At 37.1% G+C, this 21,501-nt stretch overlaps 1 pseudogene; it reads left to right on the forward strand.

Moving 5' to 3' along the window:
• The first annotated feature begins 1,018 nt into the window (after positions 1 to 1,018).
• On the forward strand, positions 1,019 to 18,041 carry LOC145571407 (serine/threonine-protein kinase TIO-like; annotated as a pseudogene).
• Positions 18,042 to 21,501: the final 3,460 nt, after the last annotated feature.

A 21,501-nucleotide genomic window follows, 5' to 3' on the forward strand; every position in this document is an offset into this window, starting at 1 on the left:
CGTATTTCTTCTGATTTAGGGCTCCAATTGGTGAAATTGAGATAATTTCATAATTTGGTCAGTTAATTACGAGCTTAATTGCTTCAATTTTTTGATGTATTTGATTACTTGATTTTTAATTTTGAACTTGTTTAAGAATTAGGGTTTGGGGTGGATTTATTTGTGTATAATCTTGTTCATTAAAATTATTTGTTAAGTTGATGAAATTGTTGCAAATTTATTGAGTTTTATTCATTTTTCTGTTTAGTTGCTTGATCACAATATTAAATTATGGAGTAATGACTATTCCGTTTCATAAAGTTCTTCCCATTTACTATGTAGAGAGTAGATTTACCGGAAATATAAGGAATTAATAATTACAGAGTATAAAATAATGATTTCTCCGTTCCATAAAATTCTTCCCACTTACTGTGTAGTTTGATTATAAGGAAAATGAATTAAGTAACGTAAGTGGAGCCTCATGGAGTGGGGCCTAATTGAGATAAAATAATACTCGAGTATTTCTTTTTAAGAGTTTAAGTTAGGAATGACTTAAAATGAAAAGTGAGTTAAACTTTATGTAATAATGTTACTTCGTACGAGTATTATGATTTTAGTATGATTCAAATGTGTAATTTCTTCTAGATTATTATTGCAATTAAGCATCTATGTTGTAATAATGTAGTTATGATTCCTATTGTGATGGAATGATGGCTTGGTTAACCCCTTAATCTTGTAGTTTGTTTCATTAGAGTGTTTATTGTGATCTTAACTCTTTGTCTGAATGTTATGATCGTTGAATTTTTTTTAGAATTGTGTAACAAAATTTTCATTTATTCAACACTGGTAGAGTAAACTATGCACGCATTTAAATAATAGATTTCGAAGCATGTGGCAAAGTAACTAGATCATAGACATTTCCTTAGCACAAATTTAAGTTCAATAACTTTACAATACTAAATAACGTTAGTGTGTGTTTTCCATTTTAATTTTGTCACTGTATGCCAATTTTCGTAATCTTGTATATTTGTTGCAGAAAATGGGTGTTGAGAACTACCATGTGATTGAGCTTGTTGGTGAAGGTTCATTTGGGAAGGTCTATAAAGGAAGGAGAAAATATACAGGCCAAGTAAATTCTCATCTTTCGTTTGATTTTGCTATTTGATGATATGTTATTGTTTTTCATTAAGAAAGTTAGGTTTATGAATTTCAGATTGTTGCTATGAAGTTCATAATGAAAAATGGAAAGAGTGACAAAGATCTTCGGAATTTTAGGCAGGAGATTGAGGTAATAAAGAGTATATTAGAAATAACATTTTCAATGGACTGATCTATGCTGATATGTACTGGAGCTAAAAATAATAGTGTAATACAAAGTATGAATCTTTATCACGTCACTTTCTTTCCATATAATTTATTCCATGATTCACTATTGTTTTATGAACTGCAGATCCTTAAGAAGCTAAAGCATGAAAATATCATTGATATGCTCGACTCTTTTGAGACTGAAGAAGAATTTTGTGTAGTTTCTGAATTCGCTCAGGTTATTTTCTCTCTACTTTCATAATCATTTTTTTTAAGGACAATCAGGATTATAGGCATATTAGGTTTATGGCAATGACATAGTTGGTGTCCTTGGTGATGTGAACCATGCAAGTTCTTAATAATTATTATTGTAATGCACACATAATAGCGAGCATACTCTTGGTTGTCTCTTATAATTTCGTAAGTGTATGATTTTACTTTAAAATTTACCTTACCAATTGCCACTAAAAAGGCTCCCGCTTTTAGTGAGGGTAGGAGAGGCTTACAATTGATCCAAAACAGGCAACACATCAATTGCAGACAGTTTATGTTTGCCAAATTTAGTCCACTTATTCCATTTTTGCCAAATGTAGTCCACTTACTCCAATTAAATTAATAAGTAAACAAATTTATGCTACGTGCTGACTAATATATGTTGTTGCAATATAGGGTGAAATATTTCAAATTCTTGAGGATGACAAATGTTTAACTGAAGCACAAGTTCAAGCAATTGCAAAGCAGCTGGTGCTATTTCCTTTTCGCTTCTGTTACATTAGCTTTATGAATTATATCATGAAGCTATACTATCATTTCAAAAAACATGTCATTTTAATTGTTCTTTCCACTTGAATAAGATGTCTCTAATTGTCTCTGTCCGAAAATCCAGGTGAAAGCATTGCACTACTTGCATTCCAATCGAATTATTCACAGAGACATGAAGCCACAGAATATACTCATTTGCTCAGGCTCCACTGTCAAGGTTAAATTGCCTGTAGCCTTAATAAGTTCATTCTCATTTGTCATTACCATACAACCTTTTCTTCTCTTCAGTTCCTTTTAAATTATCTTTCCCACACCTTCACGGATGCACTTTGCCTATTTGAGGTGACAGTATAAAGCTTATTCTTACTTCTATATTTCAGCTTTGCGATTTTGGGTTTGCACGTGCCATGTCAACAAAGACTGTTGTTCTTCACTCTGTCAAAGGTCAGGCTTATCATATCTTTCTTCTATAATGTAGTCTGCTTTTTCAATGAAAGTTGGGTATCACTGATAAAATTCATTTTTGAGTGGGTGCTAACTTGCTATAGTGTTCAGAGGTTTTGATTCCTATTTCAGTCGGTTTATTCAATGTTGTCAAGCTGTCAAGACCCTTAATATACTCTTGAACAAATTTGTCTTGGATCTGCACCATTGAAAACAAACCAATAATATATATGTTTGGTGCCCATATGTGTTACCTGCTTCAAGGTAGTGCTTTTGCTGCAGATAATAATTGCTTATTCCTGCCTCTTTTTATTGTTGGAAGTTCTTGATATAAAACAAGAGTGTTGGGAAAAATAAGAGGGAAAGAGAGAGAGAAATAAATGGAAGGGGAAAAGTCCCACATTGATTGGGGAGGAAGGTTTTTCCTTGTTTTTATAATGTAGTGCTTTAGCACTACTTAGTTGAGTGAGTTGGAGGTGTGTGTTACTCCACACACACACACGCGCGCGCGCGCGCCGAGCCGAGCCGGGTCGGGTCGGGCCTCGGGCCTTGGGGAATGCGATGCGCGGGCGTGGGTCCTTGTTATCTTTTTGGAGAAATTTTATTTCCCTTTTCTTTGTTAAACAGAATATTCCTTTTTGTCTGTTGGGTTTATTCTTTTCTGACTGTTGTGAGAATTAATCAGCCATTAATTCCTTGATTGTAGCTGACTGATTAATTCCTTGTTTCTTGCCTCGGTTGTTGACTGACCAGATTAATCTGGTCGTTTTCTTGGCCAGATTCTTCCCACCTTTCATGCTTTCCGTTTTTCCTCTTCACCCTATAAATATTCGGTGGTTTTCTTAGCCAAAACACACAACACAATCAGTCTTCTCTTTTCTCTAAACTTATCTAAATACATGTTCTTTCTGTTCTGTTTTCTGGGCGAGTATTCTGAGTTCCAGTCGGGTTTGTGAGTGCACATAAACTCCGGCGCCGTGCTTATCCTGGAGGGCGACCGCAATTGTCTACTGCACCGGGAGGTAGCGCGGAATCGTCTTTTAGGTCAGTGGTTCTCCACGACGCGGCTATTGTCAGTTTGGTTCACGCATCAAGAGATAAGTTATTTCTGGTTTATTGCTTATTAGTATAACAATCTAAAAGACGATTATGGCTTCCAAATTCCTTGTTCCTGATATGTCTAAACTAGAACCTCTTGATGGAAAGAATTATAAACGTTGGGCTGTTAGGATGCATTTTTATTTGGAGCAGATTGATGTTGCATATGTTCTTGATGATATTGTTGAACCTGTTGATAAAGATGATTTGTCTGAATCTGAGATTAAGTTTTCTAAGGATGATAGAACTTGTAAGGGCATGTTGTTGCATTATATGTCGAATAGTCTGTTGGATATTTATATGGGTTTCTATCATGCTAAGGATATTTGGGATGCTTTAGAGAAAAAATATGGAACTGATGATGCTGGTACTAAACGTTATTGTGTTAGTAAGTGGTTAAGTTTTCAAGTTGTTGATGATAAGCCTATTATTGATCAGATTCATGCTTATGAGAGTATTTGTATTAATATGGCTGCTGAAGGTCTGTCTATTTGTGATACTACCCTTGCTATTGTTCTTATTGAGAAACTCCCTCCCTCTTGGAAGGATTTTCGTAACCAACTCATGCACAAAAAGAAAGACCTAACCTTAGAGGAACTTGCTGCCCACCTCAAAATTGAGGAGGAAAACCGTATCAAAGACAAAACCCCTTCTGTTTTCCCTTCCTCTTCTTCTGCCAAAGCCAACCTTGTTGAACCCAAATCAAACAACCAGTCCAAAGCCAAAAACAGTAACCTTAAGCCTAATGGGAAAATTCAGAAGTACAAGTTTAAGGGAATCTGTTATGAGTGTGGTTTGACTGGTCACAGGGCTAGAGATTGCAGGGTCAAGAAGAAGAATGGGCAAAGTCAAGCAAATCTTATTGAGGATTCTGACGTTATTGTTGCTGTTGTTTTAGAAGCTAACTTTACAGGTAATGCTGCTGAGTGGATTGTTGACACTGGAGCTACCAGGCACATCTGCGCCAACAAGGACATGTTCACTACCTATGACAAGGTTGAAGGTGAAAATGTCTTCATGGGCAACTCAGCTTCTGCTTCTATCCAAGGCAAAGGGAAGATCGTTCTCGCTCTCACTTCTGGAAAATTGCTTACTCTCACTAATGTTTTGCATGTTCCAGAAATGCGCAGGAATTTAATTTCTGGCAGTTTGCTCATGAAAGCTGGACTGAAGCTCTCCTTTGATTCTGATAGATTAGTTCTTACTCGCAATGGGGAATTTGTGGGGAAGGGCTTTTGTAATGGGGGGCTTTTTACTCTTGATGTTAAAATTGACACTATGAATAAGAATGCTAGTACTTCTTCTGCTTATATTGCTGAGTCTATTGATTTATGGCATGCTAGATTAGGTCACGTTAATTTTGATTCTGTTAAAAGGCTTAAACACTTAAATTTGATTCCAAGTTTTTCTAAAACTGATTTTTCGAAATGTCAAGTTTGTGTTGAAGCCAAATTTACTAAGAAGCCATTTAAATCAGTAGATAGACAGACTGAAGTACTAGAACTTGTTCATAGTGACTTAGGTGATTTTAATAATCACGAAAGTAGAGGGGGTAAAAAGTATTATATTACTTTTGTTGATGATTGTTCACGTTTTTGTATGGTTTATCTTCTCAGGTCTAAGGACGAAGCTGAGGAAATGTTCCTCAAATATAAAGCTGAGGTAGAAAACCAGTTGGACAAAAAGATCAAGAGGGTTAGGAGTGACAGGGGTGGGGAGTACAGCCCTGACACTCTTAAGGCATTTTGTGAGCAACTTGGCATTGTTCATGAGACGACGGCTCCCTATTCACCCGAACAAAACGGTATAGCTGAAAGGAAAAATAGAACTTTAAAGAATATGATGAATTCTATGCTTATTAGTTCTGGGCTTCCTAATAACATGTGGGGGGAGGCTATTCTTTCTGCTTGTCATGTTTTGAACAGGGTTCCTCACAAGAAGCTTGACAAGACTCCATACGAAATATGGAAAGGTCGAGCGCCAAACCTGAAATACTTGAAAGTGTGGGGGTGCCTAGCAAAAGTAGGCATACCTAGCTTCAAGAGGGATAAGATTGGTCCCAAAACTGTTGATGCTATTTTTATTGGCTATGCTTATCAAAGTGCAGCTTATCGTTTCTTTGTTAAAGGTGCTAACAATTCTTATGCAGGTGGTCATATCATTGAAGCAAGAGATGCTGAGTTCTTTGAGAACATTTTTCCTTTGAAAATGTCTCCTTCTAATGATAGTGAATTGCATGCTAGTAGTTCTGTTAGTTTACCTATTGCTAATGCTCCTATTACTAACGATGATTCTGTTTTGGAGCCAAGGAGAAGCAAAAGGGGAAGAAAGGAAAATAGTTTTGGTCCTGATTTTATTACTTCTTATTTATCTGAATCTTCCTTAATTGATGATGATTTTGTGCATATTTTTGTTTTGGAAGATGATCCAAGAACCTATGATGAGGCAATGAGGTCAGTTGATGCTGTATTTTGGAAAGAAGCAATTGATAGTGAATTACAATCAATTCTCAATAATAACACTTGGGAATTGGTTGAACTTCCTAGAGGTTGTAAGCCCATTACTTGTAAATGGATCTTTCGGAAAAAATTAAAGGCCGATGGATCCATAGACAAGTATAAGGCAAGGATAGTGGTAAGGGGTTTTACTCAAAAGTTTGGCATTGATTATTTTGATACTTACTCCCCTGTTACTAAAATTGCAACCATTAGGACTTTAATTGCTCTTGCTTGCATTTTTGGTCTTGTTGTTCATCAAATGGATGTCAAAACTGCATTTTTGAATGGTGACTTGGATGAGGAGATTTACATGGTCCAACCTGAAGGGTTCGTTGTTCCAGGACAAGAGGAGAAGGTTTGTAAGTTAGTCAAGTCATTGTATGGGCTTAAACAAGCTCCAAAGCAATGGCATGACAAATTCGATAAGACTATGACTGGTAATGGTTTTCATGTTAATGAAGGTGACTCTTGTGTTTATTTTAAGCATGATAGTCATGGGTGTGTAATTATTTGTCTTTATGTGGATGATATGTTGATTTTTGGGACTAACTTGGATCGTGTAAATGAGACAAAACAGTTTTTGAGTTCGAATTTTGAAATGAAAGACATGGGTGAGGCAGATGTGATTTTGGGAGTAAAAATCAAGAGGACTCCAAATGGCATCTGTCTTAATCAGTCACACTATGTTGAAAAACTTCTTAAAAAGTTTGACTCATTTAATGTCGATCCAGTTAAGACTCCCTATGACCCAAGTTTCCACTTAAGGAAAAATAATGGTAATCCAGTTAATCAGTCTGAATATGCTAGAATTATTGGTAGTATTATGTTTCTTATGAACTACACTAGACCTGACATTGCTTATTCTGTTAGTAGGTTGAGCAGGTACACTCATAATCCAAGCAGTGATCATTGGATTGCTCTAAGGAGGTTGCTTAGGTACCTTAAGGGTACTATGGATTGGGGTTTGCACTACTCCAAATTTCCTGGAGTTTTGGAGGGTTTTTGTGATGCCAACTGGGTATCCGATAATGATGAAGTTAACTCCACTAGTGGCTATGTCTTCACCCTTGGGGGTGGAGCCGTATCCTGGAAATCTTGTAAGCAATCTTGTACTGCTATGTCTACTATGGAATCTGAGTTTATTGCTCTTGAATTAGCAGGTCATGAGGCAGAATGGTTGAGGAACATGCTTGCAGATATTCCTCTGTGGGGGAAGCCAGCTCCTTCAGTTGCACTTCATTGTGATTCGCAAGCTGCTATTGCTGTTGCACACAACCATGCCTATAATGGGAAGAAGAGACACATCCGTCTGAGGCATAAAGCCGTCAGAAATTTGTTGTCTGAAGGGGTGATATCACTGGACTATGTTAAGTCCGAAAAGAACATTGCGGATCCGTTAACTAAAGGCCTATGTAAAAAACTAGTTTTGGAAACATCGGAAGAGATGGGGCTAAAGCCCGTTGTATGAATTGTGAAATAATGAACTCCTACTCACTATGAGTTCAAAGGGGAACGTTATGTAATAATTCGGAAGCACATTTTTATTTTATTTGTCCATCTCTAGATGTTTGTTTTGTGCTTAGCTACATATGAGAAGGAGGTTGAGCATACGGCTCTTAATGAACCCATATCCATATTTTTGGAGGTGTGTTGTAGCTCACACTTGATGGAGTTCACCTACTTAGGTGTGGAAGTGTGGCCGCTTCCTATGAGTATTTCGTGGGCTTATACTCTAGAGCACCTATGAGCATCCAGGCTGGACGTATGGCCAGTATAATGCGTCATCTTTATTCGCGGAATTTCAGAATATTATACATGTTCAATTGTGTGGCTCAAAGTGACGGGTCCCTAACTCCCTATTGAGTTCAAGACGAAGGTCACTTGTTAGGTGAGGGATCATAGCTTGATGTCCACTATGTGTTAATTCAAGTCGCGAGACATTGACACTTATGCAATTGTTTTGTTTTGCCCAGAATTCATTTTTCCTTTCTTTCTTTTTCATATCTTCGAACCTGTGGGGGATTGTTGGAAGTTCTTGATATAAAACAAGAGTGTTGGGAAAAATAAGAGGGAAAGAGAGAGAGAAATAAATGGAAGGGGAAAAGTCCCACATTGATTGGGGAGGAAGGTTTTTCCTTGTTTTTATAATGTAGTGCTTTAGCACTACTTAGTTGAGTGAGTTGGAGGTGTGTGTTACTCCACACACACACACGCGCGCGCGCGCGCCGAGCCGAGCCGGGTCGGGTCGGGTCGGGCTCGGGCCTCGGGACTTGGGGTCTTGGGGAATGCGATGCGCGGGCGTGGGTCCTTGTTATCTTTTTGGAGAAATTTTATTTCCCTTTTCTTTGTTAAACAGAATATTCCTTTTTGTCTGTTGGGTTTATTCTTTTCTGACTGTTGTGAGAATTAATCAGCCATTAATTCCTTGATTGTAGCTGACTGATTAATTCCTTGTTTCTTGCCTCGGTTGTTGACTGACCAGATTAATCTGGTCGTTTTCTTGGCCAGATTCTTCCCACCTTTCATGCTTTCCGTTTTTCCTCTTCACCCTATAAATATTCGGTGGTTTTCTTAGCCAAAACACACAACACAATCAGTCTTCTCTTTTCTCTAAACTTATCTAAATACATGTTCTTTCTGTTCTGTTTTCTGGGCGAGTATTTTGAGTTCCAGTCGGGTTTGTGAGTGCACATAAACTCCGGCGCCGTGCTTATCCTGGAGGGCGACCGCAATTGTCTACTGCACCGGGAGGTAGCGCGGAATCGTCTTTTAGGTCAGTGGTTCTCCACGACGCGGCTATTGTCAGTTTGGTTCACGCATCAAGAGATAAGTTATTTCTGGTTTATTGCTTATTAGTATAACATTTATAAGGTACACCGTTATACATGGCTCCTGAGCTTGTTCATGAACAACCATACAACCACTCAGTTGGCTTGTGGTCTCTTGGAGTCATTTTGTATGTACCTTAATATTCTCTTGCCGTGACTCAGTTCAAATTCAATTTTGCCTACATGGCTACACTTCACCAACTCAATCAAATGTGAAATTTCTAACCTGTGCATGCAATAGGTACGAGCTTTTTGTTGGCCAACCTCCATTTTATACAAATTCAATGTATACACTTATCAGACACATTGTCAAGGTATATAGGTATCAAAAAGCTCATTTTTGTATTAAGGGCTCTGAAAAGGAATGGTGTCGAAATATTTAAGCTAGTTTTGTTCTCTCAGCAGGACCCAGTGAAGTATCCAGAATAAATGAGCCCAGAATTTAAAAGCTTCTTAAAGGGGCTGCTTAATAAGGTTGTTTATGTCAAAACTTTTGGCCCTTGTTTGGTCTTTAACTTACTTGCTTATGAGGAATTAAGTGCAGAATTCTTGTTGGAATCTGGTCCAGCAACAAAGACTCTCTTGGCCTGCCATTCTTGAGCACCCGTTTATCAAAGAATCTTCTGTTGATTTGGAGGTAAGGTAGCAGACTTTTTCTGTGTTTGGTTGCATTTTTGTTTGTAATGTGCAAACATCGTACAAACCCATTCTTGAAACTTTTCACAAGAGTCTCCTGCTGCAAAGATATCAGCGGGGAGTCAAGCTGCTGAGAAAGGCAAAACTTCAATGATGCCTATGCCTGTGCACTCTAACACTCCGACTTCTGAAAGTAAGGCCTGAACCGTCTCTCCAATGTTCAATTTACTTCATTTGATTTATGTTTTTTGAAGAACTGTGAATGGATCTACCATAGGCAGAAATTACATCCTGTCTTCCCGGTGCTTCAGGCTTTCTTTGAGATGCTCAGCCTAGCACATCCAATTTGGCTTACACATGCATAATGCATTGCTTCACTCATTTGTCGCATTGTCCTTGAGCAGTTCACTTACCTTTTTCGAGTGATTATGAGCCCATTTATGATTATCTGCTGATGCATAAAGTTGTATGGAAGTGAGCTTCGGGTAAAATGGATGCTTAAAATTGGATACATAAGATTGTGTACACAATCAATATCATACTCTACTGGCTACATTGTTAAGGGTTTCAACAAGAAGATCATACTAGGTGGTGGTTGTCTGTTGACTGTTGTTGTTGCTGTTGTAGTTTTCTCTGTCAGTTTATGTATGTCAAGAATGAACACTGTTTCAGATTGGCAACCATTAGAGAGACTGGAAAACAATTCGTGCACAGTTGAAGGTGCAAAGATTATAGGACAAGAGGTTGAGGCACTGAAACTTATTTTGGAACCGATTAAGATATTTTCTCAAGGCGCACAGACCTCCAGCAGGTAAATGATTCTTTCTTTTTACTTGACTTGCAGCTCTTACTTGAAATTGGATGATATATACTTCTTGAACCAGGATGTGATTGTTGTTTGTATTAGTATGTAAGACTGTGGTTGTTATTATGTCATTGTGTTTCTTTTATGCCCCTAATCCCTAGATTCCTCAGCCTTTGACTATTGCTGTTTGATAAGCTTTAGCTGCAATAAAAGATCTCAACTATCTTTGGGAATCAATTAGTACTATTGTGAAGAATGCTTTCTGACCTTAAATAATTTTATTTGGATGGTTCTATGCAAACTCGGTAAGTTGGGTTTGTAATTTGTTTGCAGCTAAACATATATTAATTTGGTTTACACATGTTTTACTAAGTGTAGACACCCAAATGTGTCTCTCCAAAATCAAACCCAGTGATGAATACCTTTTGCGTCGAATGATTATCGAATGAGGTGAAAGTGTGAAAAGTCAAGTGTTGCGGTTGGTTTTAATTAAAAATTCTTTCTTTCTGTTTTCGAAAAACAACTCTATTTTATGAAAACAGCCAATCCTGTTTAGTTTGTTCCACGACAAGGGTCCAATAATAGTGTAGTTGGATGGGGCTTGTAAAGAGCTTTCCAACGATATATTATAAGCCCAATTCCGATGAGTAATGAGGAAGTTGTGGCCAAAATACTAAACTGGGTCCGGTTTGATCCTTACATGCGGCCCAATGATCTAGGGGAGGGCCCAATGTTAATTATTATTCCTAAAGTTATTAGAATTGATTATAGTCTTCTAGAATTCTTTAGAAGGTTCTCTTTAATCCTAATAGAATTAGAATTAATAATTATATTTGGATAAGTTTCATTTGGAATAAAATATTATTTTATGGAAAATACGATTTCGATTTTCATACGAACTTTACAAATCGATTTTGATTGATAAGTGGACTCCGTGTTTGAAAGCGCGTAGGAATCCAGGCTGTCGCCACGCGACAAGCCTTGTCGCCACGCGACAGACAGGTTGGTTTTGCAGCGACAGAGTGAAGTTTTATTCCTTATAAAATTCTACCTATTTCCGGATTGTTTTCTTATAAATAGGATCCTAAACCTCCGTTTTTATTCATCAACAATTCAACAATCATCATCTCTCTCTAAAGTTAGAAGCTTTCTCTCTCTATTCTTTTTCTAAACCTTCCCTCTTACAAAATTCCGCATTCACGAGATCTAGATACACCTAGCCAAGTTCGAAGTTGCCTTCGCCCTAGACGTGAAAGGTTATAATTTTTGAGGGTTTGGTCCCTAATCTCTATTTCAATTATTTAATTTGATTGTTTGATTTTATATTTTCCTTGAAGTTACTAACGCGTGTATTTTGTTATTAGAAAGAGATACGAGACATCAAAGTATGTAATCTTATTGCTCTATTCTTGTGGAAAGCATGTTTAAATTTTTTTAATTCCTAGCATCATGTTAGGATGTTTTTATTGTTTTCTAGTATAATGTTTAGGGTGCCTTTTACTCTTTTCTAATAGCATGTTAGTATCATGTTAGGGCTAAAGCTTTGATCTTTATTGGTTAGTGACATGCTAAGATTTGTTATTAATCTTGTTGGTATCATGCCTAGGATCTTGCTATTATATTTAAGCTTTACTATTAACATGATTATAATTGTTGTGATTATTATTATTATGTTGTTTGATGATTGTTATTGTTATTGCTTGATCACGCCTTTTATGCATGTTTAAAGGGAATTTGTACTTGTAATCACGCTTAATAAGATAATTAATAATCTTGTTTAGGCTAATTCGATTGTAATTCAAGTGATCGCCAATAATAGTTTTGCTTGTGCATTTAATTCAACCAATATAGATAAACAGGTTTAGGGTTAATCTGTTGATTGCATGTTAGTCAGAAAGCGCACATGAATACGAGAAGAATAAAGTAGAGGCCTATTTTTAGGGCAGGTTTAATCTCTTTTAGGTTGGATTTGTACCCTCATCCCCGAACCCTATTTGGTTCAAGACCTTTTGGAGTTGACGATCTCATGGATCGTTAAGGGGTGTAATCTTCACCTTGTGAACGGTTTACAAGTTCCTAAAACTTGTTAGCGACTCATTTGCTCTAGCTTTCTTCCCTTTGGACGCCACCATACTTAAGTGTATGATCACAGTGGGGTTCAAGCTTGGGGTTAATGGCTTAAAATATTCCCTACACTAAGTAATATGCTTGTGAAGTTTGAGTTTTGCAGACAGCAAGAATATTGCATGCTTAAGCTGCAGAATTATAACTTATCTTATATGTCTTACTTTCACAGAAGAGGAGCGCTTCATAATACAACTCAGTCGCTCAGAATTCTTTCGAATTTAGTGGCTGTTGAAGCTGTTACAAGTACTTGTGTGGATGAAATAATCTTTAATCTTTTGGGGCTTACTTCTTTTCTTATGAGGGAGAAAAGTAATGACTTGTGTGATTTGATTGCTAAGGTATGTTGTCTCTTTGTTCTTTGATTTGATTACAGTGGAAGGGATGTTGTTAACTAGAGAATTGATTTGTTTACTACTAAGAGACACCTAGCTTATTGCTCTTTTAAAAAACAGAATCCCAATGCAACTAAGCTAGCCTAGGTGTGTGCTATAGAATGCAATCATTACTACTAAATGTGATTTTCCTTCTTTGCAGACTTTGTATATCATCCGAATATTGATTGATGGTAGCGGACTCAGCTCTGGAACCTCTTATTTTACTCAGTGGGTTGCGCTAGTTGAGTTGTATTCACATGTAGTCCTTTTCCTAGAGGATTTTGCATTTTTTGGGCACTTTAAGCTGTAACAATTTGCTATGTATTAGTAACTGCAGTGTTTGACTACAATCAAACATAAATTAGGAGTTTAAAAGGAACAATTGCGATAGTTTATTGATCCTGCCATAAATTAGGAATACAACAACAATTGCGATAGGTCATGAAAGGTTAATTATATGCTTTCTTACTTCATGTGATATACTATTTTACAAGGGGAGTAAACTCATTATATTTTGCTGAGAAGGTAACCAATTTGCTTTGAGAGGATTATATTAGCCTATTGGATTTGCTTACGATGTGGAACCATGTGAAAGAATGACAAATTATGTGCCATATAGAAATATGTGACTGCTCTAGAAATTTTTAGTGCTCTGGTGTACATGCTATCAATTTCTAGGAATTTGATTTTTCTGCCCCCCTTAACGTTATTGAGACGCTGAAGCAAATCCTTGTCCATGCAAAAACAAGCAACTTAGTTGATTGCCTGTGTATGAGCTTAAAAACTGTAGGAACAAACCATTTGGGTTCTGATAATTTTTTAATTGCTGCTTCTGAAGGGTGTAGAGCACTTTGGTGTTTGGTAGATGCATTGGAAAATCTCTCTTTGAAGGAAAAATCTAGGGCATTTCCACTCACCTCTTTGCGCAGACATTCGTTAGTTTTAAATAACAGTATGGATTGTGACAGGCTTCCAGACATTGGAACAACATCTGAAAAGGTTGTTGAGGCTATAACAAAAGCATTCTTGAATTTCAAACCAGTTCGTGTTGTCATGCGCTACTGCCTTCACCAGCGTGCTGAAGAAGTCCTCTTAGCTGCTATCCAGGTTTGTAATGCCCTAATTTTTTTTTCTTCATCCCTATAGTGGAGTGTTTGTTGCTGATTGCTAGGAATGCTGAGTAGGTTGTTGCTAGGAATGCAATTAGGTCTCTTATTCTATACACTTATTTTAGAAGAAAGGAAGAGCAGCTTAGTGAATAAGAGAGATAAGTGAAGGGCTATAGACACTTAAAAATGTCTCCCCAAAACCAAACCCGATGATGAACACCTTTCACCGCCATTATTGGTCGGGTTGAGTATTTAATCTTTGGAGTGCTTAAATCCATTATCCAATACATTTAATAAACCAATCCATTTCCTAGCTCATTTCCCTAAACAATAACTTGTTATCCACTTTTCGTGTCCACATCGCAAAACCGAGAGAAACTGATTTTTTGGTCTTATAATTTTGATCCAATTATCATTTTGTTGGATAGGCCTTGAAATAAGCTTTCCAACCATATATCATAAGCCCAATTCCGAGCTATAACGAAAAAGATATGAGCAAAACACTAAACTCGGCCCAAAACCGACACCTTTCCACTAAAACGGCCATATCTTAAAGTAGACTTGATAAGCTTTCCAATGATATATTATATGCCTTATTCCGAGTTACGGATCAAAAGTTATGATAATTTTAAAAATGGGTAAAAAAAACTGGAATTACCGCGCACAATATAAAAGCACCGTGTCACGGCGCCTGCTGACGTGGCACGGTGCCTGGTGCCGTGACACAGTAATTTACATCGTGTCACGGTGCTATTTTCAAAGATTTTATACGTGAAAATCCACCGTGGCACGGTACCTGTTGCCGTAACACGGTACCTGCTGCCGTGACACGGTATTTCTCACCGTGTCACGGTGCTTTTTCCGTGTAATTTTCGCGTTTTCCCATACCTTGACACGGTGTACTGTACCGTTCTACGGTGGACACTGCCGTGTCACGGAATTTTCTCGTGTCTTTTCCGCGTAAACCTTTCACGCGTTTTCACTTCCCATAGGTCAAATATGTCCCGCGTCACTCCAATTTTCCCCGCGTCACGGGATTTTCCCCCGTCTGACGGTGCTTGGCACCGTGTCACGGTGTTCACTGCCGTGTCGTGGTGTTAATTTTTAGGGTTTTTATCTTTTTAGGGTTCCGTGTATTCCCTCTACTCGTTTTCCCTATAAATACCCCCCTCCTTTCTGCAGTTCGGGGCATCAAATCATTCTCTCTTCCTCTCTTTTACACCAAAAATCATTTTATTCTCTCTCTCCCATATTCTAAGCCTTAAACCTATATTCCTAATTACACCATTCTTCCCTTAAGCACTCCAAGTAGTCCATACTTAACTCGAGGTTCCGTCCTTAAACCAAGGCGTGAAAGGTACAAATAACTGAGGGTTTGGACCAATTCAAATCTGCATTTATTTAATTTAATTTCCATTTGATTTATTATTTATTGAAGTTACTAACAGTTATTCATGATGTAGCAATTTAAAGGAACGCGCGGAATGTGATTAATTAATTAATTTAGCTACTTTATTTTATTTTAATATTGCTAGTATCATGATTAGGTTATTTTATATTCGATTTGACTAAGGCTATTATTGTTAAATTGCTTCCAATATTAATTTTTGTTCTATTATTATTTCTGATCACCATAATGCATGTTAAAGGGAATATGTAATTGAAAATCATGTCTTATAAGATAATTTGGACAACCGGTTTAGGTTCTTTTTTAATCTTGTTATTAAATCAAGTGATCACTAAATTTTAGAATTATATGCTGCATTAATATTCAACCAATTTAGCTTAATAATAGTTTGGAGCGAATTGAATCTTTATTTGTATGCCTTTGAGATCGCAGGAATCACTTTTCACTACAAGAATCGAGTAGAGGCCAATACGGGTGAACGTGACTCCATGACTCACTTCGTACCATCATTTCCGATCCTCCTTTCGTGGTTCCGAACCATATGGAGTTAGTAATCTCATGGATTATGAATGGGGTGTAACCTTCACGGGTCAATCGTTGTTGCCTATCGTTGTCCCTTATTTGTGGTTGCCTTTTATGATCCGTGTACGGTTTACAAGTTCCTTAAAAACTTGTTGGCGGCTCTTTACTTTATTTGTCTCTAATCGTATTATGTCAATTCCCACTTCCTATGAGTGTCAATCATATTCACAACATGCTTTAACGTAGGTTCATTTCGAGCGACTTCTGCTATCACACTGCCACTTAGTAAAGGTTTCTTTGATTTTATTCCTGTCAACATTCATCTGTTGTCCAGGTGTACAAGAAATAAAGGACTCAACTATCTTTTCAGTCACATAAACAACTCCAATGACATCAAGCCATCTAGTATTAAATGTCATAACCGCAGATTTCAATAGGCATGCTTGCTTTTGTCTTAACCATTTTTTCCACCCACAAAAAAGCTTTTGGGACTCACTTCAATGGTTTGAGCCTATGGAAGGGTTGTGGAGGAAAATGTAATAGGATAGGCTCAATATGAAGTATAGACCCGCATATGTTCTAGTCAAAACGTATACTTTGATTGTTGTAATCCCATACAAGTCAACAAGGGTCTTTTCGATGATGATTTTGTTTCTTGGATGCAGGGTTATAGTAGAACATCTAATATCATGTCAATAGGAATGCCATAGAAAACCATGAAAAAGGTTTTCTTTCAAATGCCACTGATATTACGGTTCTTAGGAATTAAAATTAGATAGTTTTTGTAAATTTTAGGCTCAGGAGTCAGGAATAGGATTTACTTTGATGGAATAATGATATTATCTAATGTATTAAGAAGTTCAATATCTAACTGGCTTTCAGTTTTTGTTATTAATCTATACATATTCATATTATAACCTGAATTTTTGTTTGTTCAGCTGCTACTTAGGTGCTGCATGCACAGTGGAATTGTCCATAGTATACTTTATGGTCTTCCGAGATCTTTTCCTGTTGAAGCTGTGATAAATGGTGGAGGCGATGAAACACTTGTCTCTAACATATTTTCTATAATATCTCTAGGTGGATCATATTTAAATGAAGACTCTGGTGAAGCTAATGGCTTAAAGTGCAAATACACTGATCTTAATGGACTTGCTTTGCATTCATGTTTGCTGCTTGCAACAATAGCACAATATTTTCATTCAGTTGGAAGAAACTCAACATGTCTTATTCTAACAACTTCCTCTGAAAAACAACAATCACGTCTTTCATCACTTGCTCGCCTGTTTTCTTCTAGTGGAGTGATTGCCTCACTTGAACCTCATCGTGCATCGGCCATGTTAGCATTTGCATCAATTTTATTTATGGAGAGTGGAACATCTGTTGCACCTTCAGTATCTGACATTGCAATGCCTTACATCCCTTGTATTTCTGCTCTTTGTGACTACCTGAAAATGACTCACAAAGATGATCTGGAGATTAACCACACTACAACAAATTACATGCTTTCACCTTGGCATGGGTTGAGGGATGGATGTGTTGGCTTGCTCAAAACAAAATTGAGATGGGGAGGACAGTTGGCTTTTAAACAATTTTGTGCCACTGGAACTCCACAATTTCTTCTGGATTTATTGGGGAAAGATCTTCTTGTCGATTCCCAAGCAAAAGATCATTTACAGGATCTAATGGGGCTGTCTCCAGTTAGAGTTGTATGGGCTGTTTCATGTCTAAGTCACTGCCTTACATGTAGTGCTGTAATTTTTCGACAAATGACGCTAGTAAATGTACAGGTCAAGGGTATTAGTGACTTGGTATTAGGTGCTCATCTGAAGCTCATTAGATCTTGGAGTGGGCCTGGTGGGGGGGGAGGAATGGAGTGAGAGATATTATCAATGTAACAATTGAGTTTTTGGTTTTCCCTTTTGTTGCCATTGAAAATGCTTTTGGTTTTCTGTCTGCCACTGTTTCCCTGAATAGTGGGTTTCTTCTAAATGTCAGCTCACTTGGTGCAAGTGTGTATTAGGAGGATGAAGACATCACGAAAGCAATTAAAGAGAGCATGGAAAAGTATGCGGGGATTCTTTTAGAGGTTAGGTGGTCTCTCACCTATCTTTATGCGACTTTGCAATTTTATTTGTTTAGTTGAAATTTAATTCAGAACTTTTATAAACCATGATAAATAAGGGCCTTATATGGTTCCAATTTGTTTGATTTGTCTTATTCGTTTTCTAAACTATGTTATTTTAAAGACTTATGTTTGGTTTTCGCTGCGATACTTTAATAAAGCCTTAACATTTTAACACGTGGCAGTAACATTCCAATGGTTCTCCTCTATTTTATTTAAATTAAGTGGTTTGGAAAAGGGAGAATTATTGGGGTGTTACATCATCCACGTGAAAGGGGGCTGCTAAGTCGTTGTATTGTCACTCAGTAACAACAGAGTCCACCTTCTCAATTACTGGTTCCGGTTCAACATGGCTATTTTTTGCAAAAAGCTCCTGAAAATAGTTCACGAACACCTCTGTGATCTGCTCTTTTTCCACAAACTCAGCCCCAGCCGCATCTTTTATTTGTTTAATCTGATTTCGAGCAGCTCTTTGCTTCGTCTTCGTGTGAAAAAAACGTAGTTTTTTATCACCATGCTTTAACCAGTCTTGTCTGCTGCTCTACTTCCAATAAATTTCCTCCTTTTTTTCCAACTCATCCATTCTATCATCTATTGCTCTCATTTAAGCAATCACTTCCTCCGTTTGTACCTCACTCATGAGCTCATCCATTTTCCCCTTGTAAGCCTGTAACTCCTTCATGAAATCACCAAATTTCTCTCTACTCCATGCGCTCAAATTGGAGGATGTAAAAGCAATTTTCGAGCAAAGATCACCTCCTCTCTCTCAAGCATTAGATACAATCTTTGCATAATTTTTATCACGAAACCACATTGCCTCAAAACGATACAACTTCTTTTTTTTTTCTTTTTTTTCTTGGCGGTATAGAGAGCTTCCTTAATGCACAAAAGGATCGGTAGATGGTCGGATTTCCTTTTGGTGAGGTGAGTAACAAACGAGCCTGGAAACAAATCTCTCCTAGCACAATTTGCAAGGAAACGATCTAGCCTTTCTTGAATATTTTTTGCTCCTCCTCGGTTATTTGACCACGTAAAATCATGGCCAATATAGCCAAGGTCCTCGAAATGACAGTACTGTACATCCTCCCTCAAGATATCGACTTCCTCACTACAAAAGCCACGGCCTCCCATTTTTTCGCTTGACTATAACATGAGATTGAGGTCTCTACCACAAAGCCACGGCCTCTCTTGGTTGTCCCACAACCCCTTAAGCAATAACCGCATCTTGTATTTATTTTCATCCTCGGGATGACCATAAATTCCTGTGAAACGCTAGCTATTTTGCCGATTTAAATTTATATGATGTACAATATATACTCTATGAAGCATAATATATCAAATTCAGATTTTCTAATTTTAAAATCTAAATTTGATTGATGTAATATTTAAAGAATAGAATCAAGGTTGAAATCTTAATCATGGGATATAACAATATTCTTGTATAAGGAGACATCTTAATTCCTAAACCACATGCAATTAACAACATCATTATTATTAGCAAAATAAAGCCAAACAAAACACTAAAATTCCTCCAACTTGTCTGAAATTACCATATTCTCAGCCACCAAAACCTCAAGTCAATTCGGCAACTATGAGTCAAGGAAGTTAATAGTGCATTTTATGCACCAAGGTAGCAGGACCGTTGCAATGGTTTGGGGCCCTGTTCTAAAAGAACAAAGGGGCCCTTCAAAATTTGTAAATTATACAAATTTGTACTTTTTTTAATCTATTATTGGGTTATTCTAATTTTTGCCTCTCTAATTTACTTTTAGAAATTTTCAACTTTCACAAAAAAATAAAAAAAAATTTGTACTCTTCTACTGCTATGCAATGTAGTAATCGTGCAATTTTGTGCACAAAACTAGGCAAGAAACCTTTATTAAAATAAATAGTATGTGCTCCCTAATTAATTCAAGAATGAATTGGAAGTTTGTGTTGAATGTTGTTATGTTTATTCTTGATTGATTGGTTGGAGTCTTAACATGTTAAATTGATAAATCACGTAAAGTATAAGAGATACGCACCAAAACTCTTGGAACGTATGAAGGAATTGTGTCTTCGATAAGTGCAATTACTAGATATATCAAGGATCACTATTATGGAGATAATTAGTTCGTTCTTTTAGGTCGTCATCATCTGTTGTTAGACTATGAGCGATGATCTTTGGACTAGTCAAATAGTCCAAAGCCCGCTAGAATGGATCCTATGAGGTCATACACAAGGGTATTGGGTTAAGCAAGTTAGAGGCCCATTAATGGGCCTCATGATCAATTAACTAATCATGAGAAGGATTGGGCTAATGTAGTTTGATTAGAATTAGGATTTGGGCTTTGTCATGGACTCTTATTTAGAGATGAGATCTATAAATAAGATCCATGCCTAGGGTTGATTAATTAAGTCATAATCAACTTACAGTAGATTGTGAATCAAGACAACCTAATCCCAAAACCCTAATTCTCTCTCTCAAACTCACGACACTCTCCTCCCCCCTTGGACTCACGGCCGGCCACCCCTATTGGCGCGTGTGGTGGTTCATGATTGGTTCGTTGTTCGTTCTTCTCCGTAGAAGGTCAATTGAAGGGTTCAATTGCAACTAACTAGCATTAGTGGAGGTCTTAATCCGTGCCCGTGGACCAAGTAGAGGAATTACACTTGAGGTTCTTTGTCTCCCTTGTTCTTGCCCGATCATACGTGGAATCACGCTTCAAAAGGTATAAATTCTTGCTCTTTATGTGTTATGCATGAGATCCTTGGTTTGGGTGCTTTATGAATATGATTCATGTTTATTCCGCAATTAGTACCTATAATCTCCTACAGTGGTATCAGTTAGCCTCTTGCATGTACATATATTGAGTATTAATTCTTTGATAATCCACAATTTCAATTCAAGTAGGAGGGAGAATAATTTAATTAAGGGTCAATTATCATATTAAATGTGATTTAACAATATAGAATCATTAAAAGTTGTTTAATTTGCTCCAAATTAGTCATGCATAGATCCGAATTTTGCCCTAGATTACTCGAAAATTTTGACCCCCTCAAACCCTAATTTCGAAAATTTCGAAACCCTAACCCTAAATTATGAATTTTGTGTTTTGGTTTTGATTTAATTCGTTTACTATGTTATTAATGATTTTAATCTATTTGATTTCATGATAAATTATGAATTTTTCATGATCAAATTATTTAATTTAAGAGTTAAATTGAATTAGGGATTAAAATTCATGAAGAACCCTAATTTTGAGATTAAATATGATTTAATTTTAAAATTAAAAGGACAACATTAAGTTAATTTAATTTTAACAAAAATGTTTTGTTTTAATTAAAATGAAAAATAAAAAAAGGGGGTTTTTGGGTACGGCAGCCGCGGCTGGGTGGCGCTGCCACGGCGACTGCCACACCAGGTGGTCTAGGAGGGAGGGCGGGGCTGGGCAGGGGACTCGGACAGCAGGACCAGCGACAGTAGTGCCACGGAAGTGTT

Source organism: Chenopodium album, chromosome 12 (genome assembly GCF_948465745.1).
Source record: "Chenopodium album chromosome 12, dcCheAlbu1.1, whole genome shotgun sequence".
Lineage (NCBI taxonomy): Eukaryota > Viridiplantae > Streptophyta > Magnoliopsida > Caryophyllales > Amaranthaceae > Chenopodium > Chenopodium album.